General features: G+C 46.7%; 1 protein-coding gene and 1 long non-coding RNA gene across 4 annotated transcripts in view; both read left to right on the forward strand.

Moving 5' to 3' along the window:
• The window catches only part of Top2a (DNA topoisomerase II alpha), a 323,275-nt gene that overhangs the window by 230,345 nt on the left and 74,218 nt on the right, over positions 1-18,712 (forward strand). The gene's annotated exons all lie outside the window — the stretch shown is intronic.
• LOC120884094 (uncharacterized) lies at positions 70-16,732 on the forward strand. 3 transcript variants are annotated; one of them, XR_013436038.1, is made up of 3 exons: positions 5,914-7,368; positions 9,017-9,225; positions 11,909-16,732. It is a non-coding gene; the product is annotated as an uncharacterized LOC120884094 (long non-coding RNA). The 3 variants fall into 3 exon arrangements; XR_013436037.1 differs by having other exon boundaries at positions 70-8,213; positions 9,017-16,732; XR_013436036.1 differs by having other exon boundaries at positions 70-7,368; positions 9,017-16,732.

Consider the following 18,712-nt stretch of genomic DNA (forward strand, 5'->3'; position numbering starts at 1 on the left):
CCGGAGCTCGCTTCGGCCCCCCCTGGCCCGGCCGGGCCCGCCTCGTCTCCCCACCCCACACCCCCCTTCCCCGCCCCGGCCCCCCGCCCCGGAGCTCGCCTCAGCCGCCCCGAGCCTCCATTTTCCCCCCCCTCCTCCTCAGGAGGGGGTGGGAGGGATGGGTCCGCCCAAAGCCCTCCTACTCCTGGAGGGGGTCTGCTGCCTCCCCCGGGGGTCTCCGCAGCTCCGAGTCCCCCTCCCCCACAGTCACCCCCGGCGCCTCAGCGTTTCCCTTTAAAAAAACGGAGCCGCTGGTAGCCGCCGCAGCCGCAGCCGCCGCCGACCGGAAGGCGCATGCGCGGGGAGGGCAGCGGGCGGGAGCGAACCGGGAGCCCAGAGGAGGGAGGCTGGCAGCGCTATTGTGAAAGGGACCGCCGCCGCCTCGAGGGGGGTGGGGAGGGTGCCCCCGGCGAGGGGGCCCGGCGAGGGGAGGCCGGGGATGAGGGGCGAGGACCCAGGAGCGTGCGGAGGAGCGGGCGAAGGTGGGCTGTCGAGGGAGGGGCGGGCCTGGGGAGGGTCAGGAGGAGGAAAAAAGGGCGAGCGCTGCCTCGGGTAGCTGGGCAATGCCGAGGCTCCCCGGGAAAATGAGTTGAGAGGAAGGAAGGAGGTTCGGGAGGCAGATCGCCCGCCCTTCGTGGCAGCGTACCGAGCGCTCCGCGGAGCCGGCTGGCGCTGGGTGGCCCTTCCCCGCGCACCTTGGCAACGCGCCTGGCCCACGCCGGAGCGACCCCGCGCCCCTCCTGGACCAGTCAGGATCCAGGCCCCTCTTGCAACCTGTGGGTCTTTCATGGGGTAGAATTCTAAACCCTCTTCCTCGTACGCTCCCCAGCAGTCCCACACTGGCATGGGAGAGAATGAAGTTCTTTGTCTCTAAGGGATGCAGACCAGAAACGAAGGGACCGCTGGGTCCCAGAGGCAGGAAAATCCATGATGTCTGCTGCCCGAGGGAGTTGTTGCCACAACCTCTTTGGGATGAAGTACTGCCAACTACCAACAGTTGTTTCCCAACGGCCATCTCCCCGGCCTTCTTAAGCCACTCCTAACATCTCGTAGAGGAGGCTCAGGAAGGGAATCTCTGAAGGGATTTGTACCTGTATGGGGAATAGGGGTGCTTTAGGGTCTTCCTGTGTGAGCACTTCTTCCTATCCAGATCGATTTTGTATGTGTGTGCGTCTTCATTTCCAAATAACTAATGCCAACACGTCCTCATAAGAGTTTCCTTGCGGAAATATTTAAATAGTTTTAACCAGTTGATTTTCATTTCTGTCCGAGGTGTGCCTTTTAAAATCTGTAAGGAGAAGGAGAAGACAAACATTCTCTGGTCTAATTGTGAAAGCCTCTAATTAAAACTGTTTTTGCCTTGAGGGCCCAAGGCATCAAGCACTGGAAATTTTAAACAAATAGGTATGAATGCCTTAAGAAGCCAAGAGAGCCTCAGTCCTCTTCCACCAGACAGAACGGCCTCAAATGTGCAAGGGAAGTATTGTCCTTAAGGATACCAAGGATTGGAGGGTCTGGAGGGTGGGCTGCTTGCAGAACACGATCTCTTTCAGTGTCAGGACATTCCATAACATCTCTATACTGACAACTCTCGAATTTATTTCTTCCTGAACTCATTTCCTTTCTACAAAATCATATTTTATGTCCAGCAGACTCGTGTGTGTGTGTGTGTGTGTGTGTGTGTGTGTGTTTTGCTGGGGCTCAAACCCAGGGCCTGGTGCATGCTAGGCAAATGTTCTATCACTGAACTGTATACCCCCAGACCCCTGTTAGGTATATCTAATAGGCATTCTAAATTTACATCTAAATCAAGCTTCTGAATATCCCCAACCCAGATCCTGCTTCTCGTACACTCTTTCTTTCTCTGCCACCCCATATTTGATAAGTCAGTCAATCTTCTTGCCATTCAGGACATATATCCAAAGTCCTACACCTTCTCAGCACATCCGCAACTTACACCTTGGTCTAAGTCATACCCTCCCCCCTTCTCTATCTCTTCCCCCCTCTATTGTAGTAACTTTATAATTGGTCTCTCTTTGCCTTCCCCCAATTAGGTATGCTCTCAGCAGCCATAATGATCCTGAAAAGATATTATTTAGATCATGTTCTTACTCTACTCAAAATTCTCAGCATTCCATCTCACTTGGAATAAAAGCAAAATCATCATAATGCCCTGTAGGGGCTGGGGATGTGGCTCAAGCGGTATCGCACTCGCCTGGCATGCGTGCGGCCCAGGTTCGATCCTCAGCACCACATACCAACAAAGATGTTGTGTCTGCCGAGAACTAAAAAATAAATATTAAAAATTCTCTCTCTCTCTCTCTCTCTCTCTCTCTCTCTCTCTCTCTCTCTCTCTCTCTCCTCTCTCACTCTCTCTTTAAAAAAAAAAAATAATAATAATGCCCTGTAGGGTCTGACACCTTAGTACTACTCTCTGACTTCAACTCTTGCTCTCCCCCTTATTTATGTCCCTCCTGCCATACTCACCACCTTGCTGTCCCTCAAACACCCAGCATGTATCTGCTTAGGTTCTTATATACCTGCTGTTCCTTCTACATAGATCATTCTTAGATATTCACATGACTTCCACCCTTTCTTCAGCTCTTAATTAAATGTTTTCAGTGGCACCTTCTCTGGCCACACTATAAACTCAACCCTCTCCACATTTGCCTCATTTTCTGTTTTATTTTTCTTCAAAGTGCTTATTATCATCTAATATGTAATTTATCCTGTTCATTGTCCTCCCCCATTAAAATATAAACTGCATGTATTGCTCACTGCTGTGTCTTCAACACCTAGAATCATACCTGACACAAAGTAGGCATTTAATAAATATTCATTGAATGGGTAAGCTGTTTAGATATATACATTAAGAGAAGACATCTGCCCTTGACCTTTACCATGGTTGAGAGTGGCAGTCATATAACATTAATTGTGTTTTTGGCTGGGCATGGTAGCGCATGCCTGTAATCCCAGTGACTGACAAGTGGCTGGAGCAGGAGGATCACCAGTTCAAAGCTAGCCTCAGCAACTTATTGAGACCATGTCTCTAAATAGAATATTAAAAAGGGCTAGCTGGGGGCTGGGGTTGTGGCTCAGCAGTAAAGCACTCCTCGCACATGTGAGGCACTGGGTTCCATTCTCAGCACACATAAATATAAATAAATAAATAAAGGTATTTAAAAAAAACAGGGCTAGCTGAGGACTGTGGTTGTGGCTCAGTGATGGAGCGCTTGCCTAGCTTGTGTGAAGCCCTGGGTTCGATCCTCCGCACCACATGTAAGTAAATAAAGTAAGGGTATTGTGTCTACCTACAACTAAAAAATAAAATTAAAAAAAAAAAAAATAGGGCTAGCTGGGAGCAGTGGTGCATACCTGTAATTCTAGCAGCTTGGGAAGCTGAGGCAGGAGGATTTCAAATTCAAAGCCAGACTTGGCAATGGCAAGGTGCTAAGCAACTTAGTGAGACCCTGTGTCTAAATACAAAATAGGGCTGGGAATGTGGTCAGTGACTGAGGACCCCTGAGTTTAATCCCCAGTGCTAAAAAAAATAAAATAAAAAGCTGGGATGTGACTCAGTGGTTAAGCACCCCCTGGGTTCAATCCCCAGTACCAAAAAAGAAAGAAATGTATAATTTGCCAGCCATGGTGAACCATAGAAGGATTTTCTTTCAGCAAAGTATAAAATGATTGGATCTGAAAGCTAACTACAATATCTGTATCTCTTCAGGCAAAGCAGAGACCAACTTGAGGGCCATTAGTCCAGATGTGAGATGATAAGTTATTAATGTAAAGTGCCAATGTCAATAAATAGATAGTGGCAATAGAATGGCAGGTAGGAAACTAAGCAGTTAAGAGAAAAGACGTGAAATTGTAAGAAGCAATCACAGTTCCAATATTTATTGGCAGTGTGTTATCTGACTCTACCTTAATTTCCCTATCTATAAAATGACTATAATATAGTACTTTACCTTAGATGATTATTTTGAAAATTAATGAAATGAAACATGCATAGTGGTTTGTTTGGTTTATCTGGTACCGGGGATTAAATCCAGGAAGTTTTTCTTCTGAGCTACATCCCCAGCACTTTTTTATTTATTTTATCTTTTAGTACTGAGAATTGAGCCCAGGGATGCTTTACCACAAAGTTTATTTTGGAGACAGTCTTTCTAAATTGCTGAGGCTGGCCTTGAACATGCAATTCTCTAGCCTTAGCCTCCTGAGTCACTAGGATTATAGGGATGTGTCACCACCCAGGTCTATTCTATTTTATTTTATTTATTTATTTTTAAAGAGAGAGAATTTTTAATATTTATTTTTTAGTTTTCGGTGGACACAACATCTTTGTTTGTATATGGTGCTGAGGATCGAACCCGGGCCGCATGCATGCCAGGCGAGCGCGCTACCGCTTGAGCCACATCCCCAGCCCTATTCTATTTTAGAGTTTTGCTACATTGCCCAGGCCAGCCTCTACCTTGTGATCCTCATGCCTCAGCCTCCTAAATTAGTGGCATTATAGGTATGTGCCATTGCATCCTGCTCCTACCTTTTGTTTGTTTATTGGTACCAGGGATTGAACCTAGGAGTGCTTAACCACTGAAGCACATCCCCAGCCCTTTTTTAAAATTTTGAGTTGCTGAGGCTGGCATTGAATTTGCAATCCTGCCTCAGCCTCTCAAGTCACTGGGATTATAGGCATGTGGCTTCCAACCTACTTATTCTTGAAGGAAAAGCCTGTTTTAGGCTTTGACTGCCAGAGGGTCTTTTTTCCATTCCTCAACTCTGCCACTGTAGAGCAAAAACAGCCTCAAAATAATCTGTATGGCCATTGTACAATGAAATTTTACTATATGAAACTTGAATTTTATGTAATTTTCATGTCATGAATTATTTTAAATTTTGCAAATACTTAAAAATCCTTGTAGCCAGGTACAGTGGTGCATACCTGTAATCCCAGTGGCTCAGGAGGCTGAGGCAGGATTTCTAGTTCAAAGGCAGCCTCAGTAAAGGTGAAGCACTAAGCAACTCAATGAGACCCTGCCTCTAAATAAAATACAAAATAGGGCTGGGGATGTGGCTCAGTGGTTGAGTGCCCCTGAATTCAATCCCTGGTACAAAAAAAAAAAAAAATTCTTAAACTGAACCTGATGGTACACATCATAGTCTCAGCTACTCAGGAAGCTGAAGCAGGAGGATCACATGTTCAAGGCCATCCTGGGCAATTTAGCCAAAGAGACCCTGACTCACAATAAAATAACAAGGGCTGTGAATGTAGCCCAGTGGTAGAGCATTTGCCTAGCACTGCAAGAGCCTAGGTTCAATCCCTAGTACCAACAAATGTTCACAGAAAAATTCTTATCTTGTGGGACAAAAAAAGACATTGGTCTGGACTTGGTCTTCAGGCTGCCCCCACTTGATTTAGAGATGGAGGAACTAAACTGGAGCCAGTCTAAGGCAAAATGGGGGAGTAGCATTATTTAGTACCCATTATGGATCAATGTTGAATGAATGACCTGTTATTGAAATGATAAACTTTCTATTTTGTGTATGTTAAAATGTACTTCCTTTTGTGAAAGGATAATAATAAACAGCAATTGATGGTGGTAGATTTTTGTTAGTTTATTTTTTGCAGTACTGGGATTAAACTCAGTGGCCCTATACCACTAAGCTACACCCCTGCTCTTCTTATTTATTTATTTGTTTGTTTATTTTATTTATTTACTTGCTTTTTTTTTTTTTTTCTTGAGGGGAGGGGGGCATTGTTCTGTGTTTGTACTGGAGATTGAACCCAGGAGCACATCCTCACTGAATTGCTTAGGGCCTTGCTAAATTGCTGAGGCTGGCCTTTTTTTTTTTTTTTAATATTTATTTAGTTAGTTTTCTGCGGACACAACATCTTTGTTTGTATGTGGTGCTGAGGATCGAACCTGAACCCGGGCCGCACGCCTAGCATGCAAGCGCCTGGTATGCAAGCGTGCTACCACTTGAGCCACATCCCCAGCCCCTCCTGCTTCTAAATTGCTGGGATTACCAGTATGTGCCCTCAAGCCGCTCTTATTGTATTCTTATCTATCTATTTATTTATTTACTTTTGTGGTACTGGGGGTTGAACCCAGGGCCTCATGCTTGCTGGGCAAGCACTTTCCCACTGAGCTACATCCCTAACTCCCCTCTTTTAATTTTTGTTTTCCTTTGTTTTCTCTTGTGGTGCTGGGGATTGAGCGCAAGGCAGGGCACTCTACCAACTAAGCTATATCCCCAGCCCTTTATTTTTTTTATTTTGATACAGGGTCTAAGTTGCCCAGGCTGGCTTCAAACTTGTGATCCTCCTCCTGCCTTAGCCTCCCAAGTACCTGGGATTACAGGCATGGTAGTTTTTATATATCCTTATTGGCAGGGCTGGTTTTGTGGCTCAGTGTTAGAGAACTTGCCTAGCCATGTGTAAGCCACTGGGTTCAATTCTCAGCACCATATATAAATAAGTAAGAGGTTTAAAAAACAAAGAGAAAGAAGAAAAGAAAAAGAAAAAAAAGCCCTTATTGGCAAAGTAAAAAGCTGGCAATCCAACATCAGTCCTCAACTCCCTTCCAACCCCTGTATCCTGGTGAATGGTGAACGTTAAGATCTCTGAAATACAGAGTCCAGGTTTCACTGCTCCAAACTAAGCAACCCTACTTTTTCTCCCCCAAAACTAAAACTGGAACTTTTGAGTTGGAGGTCCTATCTTCATCTCAATTCTTAAGATAACCTGGATAAACCACCCCCCAAAACTGAAAACCTGAAGGGAAGTCTTCTGAGTAGGAAATTCTTCCAAATAGATCTCAAACTGGTTATGTCTGAACTAAGCTATGTGAGGAAATCAGGTTTCAAAGAGTAAAGGCCAGGAGGGAGAATGTGGAGTTGCTGTTAGGAAGCCTAAGAAAATGGTTTAGTACTCATAAATCAAGTCCCTAAATAGTCTTCTACTTTACCGGTAATGACCACTCCTTTTGTCCTCTGGCCAATGGTGTGGAGAGAGTTAAAGCAACTTTAACCACCCTTCCCAGGCTTAAGAAGAATGACAGAATTCCATGAACTCCATTCTTTGAAAGGAATGGCTGTGGTGTGGTAAGAGCATGTAGAGCCCTCTTACCTGCCTGAACTTGGTTTTCCCAGACTCAAAAGAAAATTTAAATAGATCATCTTTAAAGTCTCTTCCAGCTTTATGACTATAAAGCTGCATTTTCCTGCTAACAGGGCAGAACTAGGTCTTAAAAAGCAGAGACTTGTTTTGGCTCCATCCCAGGGAGAGAGAATTCATCTGGGCGGCTTCCTGAGGCTCTTGGAAAGGTAAATAAAGACTGGAGTTGAGGGGCTGGGCTAATGCCAGCCAGGAACGAAAGAGACCACAGCCTGAGAGGCCACCTTTCCCTTCTCTGGGAGGGTGGGGGATGGAAAACCAGTATGGAGCCATACGGCTTCCGGCTCCAAAGCCTGGCCGGGCTCAGAGCTCTTTCTGGCAGAAACTTTGCCCTGCGTTCCAGCAGGCCTCCGCGATCAGGATGCTCATGTGTTTCTCCCCTTATCCCCTCTGTGAGGGCCTCTCCGAGGGGAAGGCACAACTCCCTGTTGCCCACCCCGCACCCTCCCCCCCTCTTTTTTTTTTTAATAAAATCACAACTCAAATTTGGCTATTTTTCTCCGTCCGGAGGCCCCGCCAAAACTTTCAGCGCGTTCCGCCCACTCCACGTGGACCTCCCTTCCTTGTCCCAGCAGCCCCTGCGAGAACCCCCACCCCCAACACGTGATCAATTGTTATGTTTCCTGCCTGGGGCCTCCTTTTAGCTGGCACCACCTTAACAACCGAACAGAAGTGCCCCCTTCAGGATGATTGTGGGGCAGCATCCTGTGGGGTTGTTGAGGGCTGGAGTATAATAGAGGAATGCAACTGCCTGGGCGTAAAGATTTCATATCCTCACAGTTTCCTGGCCAATCAAAGAATTACACAACTAAAAGATGGGACAGACAATGAGTGTCTCTCAGTGGTAGACAGCATGCTGCTGAAGCACTGGGTTCAATCCCCAGCATTCCTCCTCTCGACCCCAACCTCCAGAAAAAGAGACAGGTTTGAGAGAAGGGATAGCAAAGAAAACAAGACTGGAATGGAGTTGGGTAAAGTTTTTAATTCCCTAACTGTAAGTTGGTTACCGTTACTCTAACTCCATTTCCCCTAGAGTTCTTCATGTTGTTGGCAGAGAGCTCAGATCCTCCCATACCAGACAAGAGCCAAGAGTTCCCTAATTATGGGCTGATACAGGGCCTTTCCTGGGGTGGGTGAGCTGGTCCTGGCCAACATCACCACCCCCTTCCTTAAGAAGTTATCTCCGTGTAGATGACAGATTACTTCTAAAACAGTGTCTCTCCCTCTTCCAGTATTGGGGAACATTTGCCCTGGAAGGAAAGAGCAGGCAGGAGATAGTGTTAGAGGAAGGAGTGGACTAGGCAGCAAAAATTAATCCAGTGGGAGTGTATAGAACAAGGGAGCTAACCAGGAAAAGCTGTAAAATAGGTCAAATGAAGCCAAAAAGAGGGAATGAGTTTGCTTAGGAAAAATTTTGACATAGACTTTGTCCATTTTCACCCTACAAGAGATATGGAGTTAAAGAGTTGTATAAGGAGTTGGGGGTTATGGAACATGCTGAAAGGAATTGTGATGCTCTGGGAGGGGGAAAAGTAGGGTATAAGTCGAGTGGGGAGGGAAGGATAAATTTAAACTCGGAATTATCATGGGGCCATTTGTCCTCCAACGTCACAGGGGTCATGAATAGCAGATGGCCCAAGAGCTACAAGCCTTGGAGCCCACAGAGGGAGAACTCATGGTAGACAAACAGCACATTAACTAGGGGCATGTTAAGGAGCAATGCATGGAAAGGAATGGGAGGATTCCCAAGGCACCGACTTTCTTTTTTTTTTTTTTTTCTTAATATTTATTTTTTAGTTTTCAGCGGACACAACATCTTTGTATGTGGTGGTGAGGATCAAACCGCACGCCAGGCGAGCGCGCTACTGCTTGAGCCATATCCCCAGCCCCAAGGCACCGACTTTCAATGGAGACAGCCCCCAAAAGATCAAGATAGAAGACTGAGGACTCTGACCGGGACACTTGCTCTCCTATAACTCAGCATCTGTCAGCGCTCCCATTACCAGGTGCTATTTCCAGAGTTCTGAGCTTAGTGGGAAGAAAAGGGAGGGGCGAGGTGGAGGGGCAGTTGGAGATTAGATGGGCTCCTCCCCCAGCCCAACTGCAGTGCCAGTTTTTAGCCACTCGGGGGCTCCCGAGCTCAACCACAGCCCCAGAATAAGGGAATGAGAAAGTAAGCAAGCTATGGAGCCTCTAGAGGACAACTTGGGACGTCAGGGATGACCCTGAGCGGAAAGGTGACCCAGGGGTCACCTGTTCTAAGACTACAGACCCTTTGCATGGTCCTTGGAAGGCATCAAGTCTCAGCCCTCCTCTCTAAAACAAAAAATACGCATGTCACTAGGAACTAACTGCCCACCTCTCAAGCTTTGCGGTCATTTCCTTCCCTGCTAGTTTCCTTCCGTCCCCCATTCTTATGGTGGGAACCATCCCCCAGCCTGTCATAGTCCTGAGGAATGCTCTCTCAGGCTGGGTGCCAAGCTGTGTACTTTCTGGGCTTTGGGGAGTGGTTTGGCCAAGGGAAAGCCCTTTGGACAGGAGAGTCACCCAGTCCTACACACACACACACCCCCACTGCCCCAAGCAAAAGGCTCATCTGTCATACTCTGTCATCACCAGCACCACCTACTTCCCCTTCACCACCATAGGATATCCTTGCCAGGACAAAATATCCACAACCTGGAGGTGGTGGGCATCCTGAACATTGTGGCTTATAGTGTGCTGGAGGGAAGGCACCTATTTGAAAATCTGCCTTCCCCAGAGGCTTGTAGATGGAAAGAGAGATTCAGTTGCCAGAGTCCTGGGTTATAAATGATGATTCATTCCTAAAGCTCCTTCTGGATTCTTTTCAGAAGCTTTGAGTCTAAAAAAGTACCATGGTCTCTGTACAGGTAAGCCCAGAAGTGAGCGAATTTGTGCATATCTGACCTTCTCTCAGCCTCCATTTCCCTTAATTAAATCAACTGAGATCTCAACCCATTTGTCCACATCAAGACTGAGGAACTCTTTCTGTTGAAGCAAATGAGTGGGTTTAGCAAGAATGGGGAGCAGACAGAAACAACTCTCAGATCTCATGAACAGAGACAAAGCCTAAAAGGGACCTCTGGCTCCTATCTAAAGGGTCACTGCTCAGAAATGTTTTTGCATTTGGGGGAGGAGACTCTTATGATGTTATCCACAAAGGCCCTTAGATAACAAAGTGAGAAATCAGTCCTGTGGCGCCCTCTGCCTCACAGTCCCTCACTGCCACTTTTGCAGCCTATCTGCCTGACGTCATCATCTGTAGACCTGTGCCAGATTCCCAAGTTCCTATCTTGAAACCTCAGCCCCCACACCCAGGGCCTAGGGGAGAACCAATGTAGGTCACTGAAGCTGAGCCTGCAGGGCTGTCTGCTCCTTGAGCCCAGAGCCTGTCAGGCACAGAGAGGAAGCCTTGAAGAGAAGCAAAAAGAGCTCTATGAGAATCAGAGGGAAAGAAATTCCTCAGAAAATGAAAGAGGGAGAAACCAGGAGTCAACGGGTCAGAGCTGAGACAGTAGCAGAAGCTCTACTCCTGAGCATTGTCTGTGATGGGGAGAAGGCCAGAGGAGAGGGGCTGGGCGTGCCCCCATTCCTGGCTTTTGCTCCCTTCTCCCCTGCTCTGTTTTGCCTGGGTAAGGGAACCCTTTGATCTGATGTCTGTTCCCTATTCTCCTGTCATTTTCCAGGCTCAGGTTTTATTCTCAGGAGTTTTGTGATCTGCCTCAGAGACTCTCTACTTCCTCTGGTCACAGTCTCTGGGTCTCAGGAAGCTGGAGTAGGCCAGAGTTGTCCCCACCCTCTTCTATTGAAAGACTTTTCCTGCTTATTATCTGTTAAACACATTTTGCCCAGGGAACTTCCACCCCTCTGGGACCTCATTCCTTTTCTTGATTCTCCCTAATATTGCCTCTGAGATCCCAAGGAGTATGAGTTTGTGTATTCATATGTGCATGGTCCTCATCCTTTTAGTTACACATGGGGAGTCAAGAGTCTATGGACATATCTTAGCATCCCTATGGCCAGCAAAAATAGACAAGAAAACAATTTATACCTTGAGCCTCAAAGCGATTTAAACCACAGTTGGTTGTTCTAAAGGATATGCAGTGCTGAGAATTGAACCCAGTGCCTCACATATGCGAGGCAAGCACTCTACCACTGAGCCACAACCCCAGCTCCTCAATAAATGCTTTTTATGCTGAGTCAAACTAAATCTGATTATGCTTTCTGGCTGAACTTTGAAATGAAGCCACAAAAACAGGAAAGGTAGACACATTCCCAGGTCCTACATTCCTCTGAGGAAACTACACCTAGATCCCTGGTTCCCAGACCTCAGCATGCATCATAATTACCAGGAGTGCTTACTAAAACAGATTGCTGGTCTCTGCTCCCCAGAATTTCTGATTCAGTAGGCCTGGGATGGGGCTGAGAATTTGCATCTTTTTTTTTTTTTATACTGGGGATTTAACTTAGGGGTACTCAATCACTGAGCTACATCCTCAGCATTATTTTCTATTTTATTTAGAGACAGGGTCTCATTGAGCTACTTAGAGCCTCGATAAATTGCTAAGGCTGGCTTTGAACTTGAGTTCCTCTTGCCTCAGCCTCCTTTGCCACGGGGATTACAGGTGTGCACAACCACAACCGGCTGAGAATTTGCATCTCTTACAGGTTCCAAAGTGATGCTGGCCCTGCTGCTGATGCTGAGAATAATGGTCTTAGAGAATTCCAGCCCCTTACTTCAATGTTCACCCAAGAGAGTCCCAATTTTATATAACTCAGGAGGACAGAATTGGTGAGAATAATGAGCATGTGACTCCTGCTTAGCCCTCCACCTCAGGGTGCTAAGAAAGATAGAGTGAGGGCAAGTATAAGTTGGTGTTGGACTGATTATCTGTGATATGTTTTTTCAAATAGTCTATTGACTCCATCCTTACTGAAAGTCACTTCCCCAAAACATGTTTTGCAGCAGCAACGGAGCATTAGGAATTTCCTGTGGCGAGGCAGCGCCAGTACCGGGAGGGGTGGAGGCAATGCTGAGCGATCGACCGCCTTCCCTTGGCTCGGGCAGGGCCACGTGCCCCACCCCCTCGCTTGCACATGTCTCCGCCGCCACCACCGCAGCAGCCGGGCTGTTTATGAGCGAGTTGTTGTGGTAGAAATGGAGCAGGCTGCACATGCCCGGGCCATGTGACCCCGGCAGCCCGCGTGAGCCTCCAGCCTGCACAAACACACTTGGTCCTGTCCTCCAGCGGCCGGAGGAACGGGAGGCAAGAGTGAAAGGGCACTGGGCTCCCTTGTCTCCTGGCCCTATATCCTGCTTCTGCCCTTTTGTCTCTCCTGAGCTACCAGGGAACAAACACCAGCAAGGAAACATGGTTTCTCCAGGCATATTCTCCTCCAGGCTGTCCCTTGGCATTTTATACCACCCAAAGTCCTAACCCCCCAAAGAACAAAGGGCCTCCCCCAACTGAGAGCACAGAATCTCCCTCCCCAGCCCCTCCTGTTGATGTGCTGATGGAAGCCCAGAGCCAAGACTTGCTTTGCTTGCAGCCTGGGCTCCTCAAATCAGGCTATTCTGTCCCTTCTTTCTAGGAAGAAGGATGCCACTTGTGCATGCAGCTAGTGCCTGCTCTCGGATTAGAACAAGGAGAATTTAGGGATTTGTGGGATAAGGGACTTGGTACAAAGTTCCTTTCTGCAGCAGTGGTCTGTCAGAGGACAGGAAGGGGGTGAGGAGGACCCAAAGGTGGGTTATGGGTAAGTGGGGGAGAACTGGAAGGACTTTTGCACAGATTCTTGTCCAGTTGGAGAACAAGTAAGTGTGCAAAAGATCACTTCAACTTCCACCCATCACTTAAGTGTCTCCTCCCCCACACTTTAATCCCAGACCCCCACTTTAGTCCTCTGTTCCCACCGGTGGCCTGTGACCCTCATTCTGAGCAGCAGTGCTCTTGCTGGGATGGGAGACTGTGCTGGAGTCAGGCGGACAGTAGGTTAGCAGGAACAAGCAAATGAAATGAGCACGACCCACATTTCCTCATCGCACCAAAACTTCAGAGATCCTGCATTGCAGAGCTAGCGCTTTTTTTTTTTTTTTTTAAATCTCTGCTGGGCCCCTACACACGTCTGCATTTTTGCAACCAGCACAGATTTTTTTTTTCCAGGGTGCAAACTGTGCATTCTAATGAGCCAAAGCTCCTTCCTGCGGCATTGAAAATCTCTCTGGCAAATTGCTTCTTCCTCCCTCCCCCCTAATTTAGAAGAGCAAGAAAGATCCCAAATTTATGAAGTTGCATCCTCTCCCTCTCCTTCCCCTGCCTCCCTCCCCCAAGATTCTGCAGTCCTTCCAGCCCAAGGAACAGCTGCAGATCAGGGGAGAGGGGCAGGAGGAAGGAAAGTGAGCCTTGTTCCATGTTTCCAAGCAGGCTGAGCTGGCTGGTGGGGCAGGGGTTGCTTTTTTTTTTTTTTTTTCCTGGGCCCATTGCACACCCCTTCTTCCCCTCCACATCCCGACCAGTGTTTATGTAAGCCTCCCAGGAGCTACACATGGCCCCTAATGCCTGCCCCAGCCTCAGCTCCTCTGAGGTCCATCCTGATCACAAGGACTATCATGAGCCTCTGGTCTCCACAGGAAGCTTCATAGAGATCTGCATAAGCCCAAAGAACAAGGAGATGCTGGATAAGGAGAGGGTTTGAAATGCATCTTGGGGTAAGGGGCGGAGACAGAGGCAGACATATAGGATTACCATCACAAACATGTATACACAACACACATGCACATACAAATGCCCATACTCCCCTGTATCTCAGTCCACAGAAGCTCAATGTCAGTCAGTGGTCAGACACAGGGCCCTGGAAGATGATACCACCAGTGGATTCCAATAGCAGCACAGCAGAGTGGACAGGGAGAAGACTTTGGCATTGCATGTGCTGGATGCCATTACCCTCTAACTAGGAAGAGGAGTTCCACGACAGAAAATGGGTCACCTGGGGCTTAGTCTTCCAATGCCAAGGACAGTCCATGCCACCTTTGGGATCCTATGATGTCTGTGGGATCCTCTACTTTGAGAGGGGGATCATCTTTTGGTCCTTTGGGTTCCCCAGAGAATCTACTGGAGAAGCATCTGTTCAGGATGGCAGCTGTAGAGATGCACTTTGCTCAAGCAGGTAAATGGGGAAGTCAGAAGTTCCTTCCTTGGGGTTTTGTACCCAATTTCTGACCCTGGTGACCTTCCACACTTTCTTTTTTCTTTTCTTTTTTTTTTTTAAAGAAATAGTGAGAGAGAGTGAGAAAGAGGGCGAGAGAAAGAGAACTTTAATATTTATTTTTCAGTATTTGGCGGACACAGCATCTTTGTCTGTATGTGGTGCTGAGGATCGAACCCGGGCCGCACGCATGCCAGGCAAGCGCGCTACCACTTGAGCCACATCCCCAGCCCTCTTTTTTCTTTTCTTTTTTTTTTTTTTAAAGAGAGAGAGAGAGAGAGAGAGAGAGAGAGAGAGAGAGAGAGAGAATTTTTAATATTTATTTTTTAGTTCTCGGCGGACATAACATCTTTGTTTGCATGTGGTGCTGAGGATCGAACCTGGGCTGCACGCATGCCAGGCGAGTGCACTACCGCTTCAGCCACATCTCCAACCCCTTCCACACTTTCAATATATTTCTTATATTGAAATATTTCAAATATTTCTTAATATAGCCCCTGGAAGATAGCACCATGAAACTCTAATGGGCCCCGACCTACCTTTCCCTTTATCCCCCCATCAGCTACAAACCCCAAAGTCTGGGGTTGGAGTAAGGAAAAGAGTTCAGATGCCTACTTTGTTACTCACCTCTAAAGCAATCTATGTGGGAGATATTTTTGCTACCTGGTTGTTTTGTTTTTTGCACCCTACTGTGGTTTCTTCCCAACTTTACAACCAGAAAAGATGAATATAGGATGGAAAAGGGGAAAGGTTTAGGGAAGAAGATGTGTTGAAGTTAAAAGAGAGGTTCTAAGTTTGGCACAGTGATCCCAGTGGCTCAGGAAGCTAAGACAAACGGATTGCAAGTTCAATGCCAGCCTCAGCAATTTAGGGAGCCCTCAACAACTTAGACCCTGCCTCAAAATAAAAAATAAAAAGGGTTGGGTTGTGGCTCAGAAATTAAATGTCGCTGGGTTAAATCCCCTGTACCAAAAGAAAAAAAAAAAAGAAAAAAGAAAGAGAGAGAAGTTCTAAGCCAGGTGTGTGGCACATGCCTGTCATCCCAGCTACTCTGGAGCTCAGACAGGACGATGGATCACAAGTTGAAGACCAGCCTGGGCAATTCAGTGAGAAACTGTTTCAAAAGGGGGAGGGAGGGGCTAGGTGTAGCTCAGTGGTAAAGCCTAGCATGACTGAGGCCCAGGCTTCGATCCCCAGTGTCACAAAAATAAATAAAAGAGAGGTTCTAGGAAGCTGAGATTCTTGTGGGGGGAGGAACAAGGGATGCTGAACAGGTTTCTTCTGTTCATTTCACTTCTAAGCACCATCCATCCTTGGGAAACACTGGGATGTTTGCTGCTCAGAAGTGCCCCCTGGAGCAACCAGTCTCTCTGGGAGGGACAGTGTTGCCAGTGGAAAGAGTTTGGACTTGGGGCCTGGTGTTGAATCATAGCACTGCCATACTCATCATGATGTGGACAGTAGTAGTTCAAGAAGGGTTGGGGAGTATTCAGGTGCGGTGGTGCACACCTGTAATCCCAGTGGGTCAGGAGGCTGAGGAAGGAGGATATCAAGTTCAAAGCCAGCTTCAGCAATTTAATGAGGCCCTAAGCAACTCAGTGAGATCCTTTCTGTAAATAAAATATAAAAAAGGGCTGGGAATGTGGCTCAGTGGTAAAGCAACCCTGGTTTCAATCCCTAGTACCAAAGGTGGGCGGGCGCTGGGAGTTTTAGCCCTTTGAATAATCTCCATCAGCTCAGTCATTCTTCCATATGACATCTCAGTTTTAAGTACTATGCAAATATGGCTTTAAGACAAACCACTTAGCCTCTCTGGCACCCTGCACAAGTTAGTAAACATGTGTACGTCTCAGTTTTTCCCATCTCTAAAATAAGAATGCCACCTACAGCATAGGGTTGTTGTGAATATTAAGTGAAATACTATGCGTATTGAGCAGTGTCTGGCATATTTTGGCACTTAATAAACTGGTACTTAATACATGTTTATTATTTCCTTTCCTTGGAAAGAATAGTAGTTAGATAAAGATAGAATATGAGGTACTGGGGCTGTGGCTCAGTGGTAGAGCTGCTTGTCTACCATGTGTGAGGCATGGGGTTCGATCCTTAGCACTGCATACAAAAGTAAATAGAGGCATGCTGTCCATGCCTACAACTACAAAAAAATTATTATTATTATTATTTTTTAAAGATAGAATCTGGGGGCTGGGATTGTGGCTCAATGGCAGAATGCTTGCCTCAAATGTGTGAGGCACTGGGTTCGATCCTCAGCACCACATAAAAATAAAGGCATTGTGTTGTGTCCATCTACACCTAACATAATAATAATAATAATAATTTTTTTAAAAGATAGAATCTGGGGGCTGGGGTTGTGGCTCAGTGGTAGAGCACTTGCCTAGCATGTTTGAGGTATGGGGTTTGATTCTCAGCACCACATATAAATAAATAAAATAAAGGTCCTTTGATAACTAAGAAAATATTTAAAAAAGAAAAAAGAATCTAGGGTTGTGGCTCAGTGGTAGAGCGCTTGCCTAGCATGTGTGAGGCACTGGGTTCCATTCTCAGCACCACATATAAATAAATAAAAGACCATCAACAACTAACAAAATATTTTTTAAAAAGATAGAATCTGAGGTGAAATACATTCATAAAACCCACCGCCAATTCATACCTCACCTTCTCTTTTACTATCTCCCAAAGAACAAGGTAGCTCAGATTTTATTACTCTTCTAGCATGTCTTAAAGTTCTCCCCAGACACTGAAGACTTGGGTGGGGTAAAGAAAGAAAGCTGGCCTTTTAGAGACCAGGAAAAGGATCTAGCAGGGCAGGGAATGAGACTCTTCCAGGTACACAGCTGGTTCCTGGATTTGGGGGCATCCCCAGGGTTTCTGTTCCAGGTTTGCATCACCTGGGCAGACAGGTTTTATCCTGGGCAATGGTTCCTTGGTGAGAAAGGAGGGGGATGGGAAGCTACTTACTGAAGTCTGACCTGTTTTCAGCATGGACGCACCCTCAGTCAGTCAGTCAGTCAGTCAAGCAGTCAGTCCAAGATTTAGGCCACCCAGGAGTTGCACAGGGCGTTGCCCTGTTACCCAGAAAAACCTACTGGCAAAGAGACGAGATCTTGGGTCAAATACACACCCACATACACTCACAGCATTCATACTCACATTCAAAGGTACAGTCTCACACTTACAATCATAGAATCACATGCAGACACACTCACCAGAATATAAAGATCCTGATCCCTTTCCTTCCTTTATCTCCCTTGTCTTTTCTAGAATCTTAAATGAGAGACGTATTTGGAAACACACACACACATGAAGGATCCAATGCAGCCCCTAAATGGTGGGCTGGTCTCTACAATCCCAGATTCTGAGGAATTGGAGTGGAAGTGTATATAATATGGATCCAGGACTGTGTCTTGCTGAGCATGTTCATTGAGTGTGGTCCCTTCTTGGGCCAAATTGGGTTATAGGAGCAATGATGTGTTTGTGCATGTATGCATGGCGTGTGTATGCATGTGTGTGTGTTTGTGTGTGTGTGTGTGTATATGTGTAGAAGTGCACTGGAATGTCCAGCTGGTGGGAGGGAGAGGAAGATTGTATTGAGATACACCTGTTATCTAAAGCCAAGGTGAGGTCAAAGAGCGATTATGAATCTATTCCAGGTTCCCAACGGCCAGACAACCCAGTCTTCCCAACCCCAGTTTGTTGGTTCTGGGTCTCCTACTCTCTGCCCTGCCAGTAGTATCTAGTACAAAAAGTAGACTGATGGATAGACTAGAAGCTTCTAGAGACAAGGGTTAGCCCTGCCTTTCATTGTGTATCCCCTTCACACATTGCAGAAGGAAGACTCAGTCAGACACAGTAGTGCATACCTGTAATCCCAGCGGTTTGGGAAAGTGAATCAGGAGGATCACAATTTTTTTTTTAAAGGCGGGGGGGGGGGAGAGAATTTTAATATTTATTTTTTCATTTTCAGGGACACAACATCTTTGTTTGTATGTGGTGCAGAGGATCGAACCCAGGCCACACGCATGCCAGGCGAGCGTGCTACCGCTTGAGCCACATCCCCAGCCCAGGGTCACAATTTTGAGGGCAGCCTCAGTAATTTAGTGAGACCCTGTCTCAAAATAAAAAATAAAAAGGGCTGGGGAGGGCTGGGTACAGTGGTACACACCTGTAATCCCAGCGGCTTGGGAGGCTGAGAGAGGAGAATGGGGTTCAAAGCCAGCCTCTGCAATTGCAAGGTACAACTCAGTGAGA

Source organism: Ictidomys tridecemlineatus, chromosome 3, assembly GCF_052094955.1.
Source record: "Ictidomys tridecemlineatus isolate mIctTri1 chromosome 3, mIctTri1.hap1, whole genome shotgun sequence".
Classification (NCBI taxonomy): Eukaryota; Metazoa; Chordata; class Mammalia; order Rodentia; family Sciuridae; genus Ictidomys; species Ictidomys tridecemlineatus.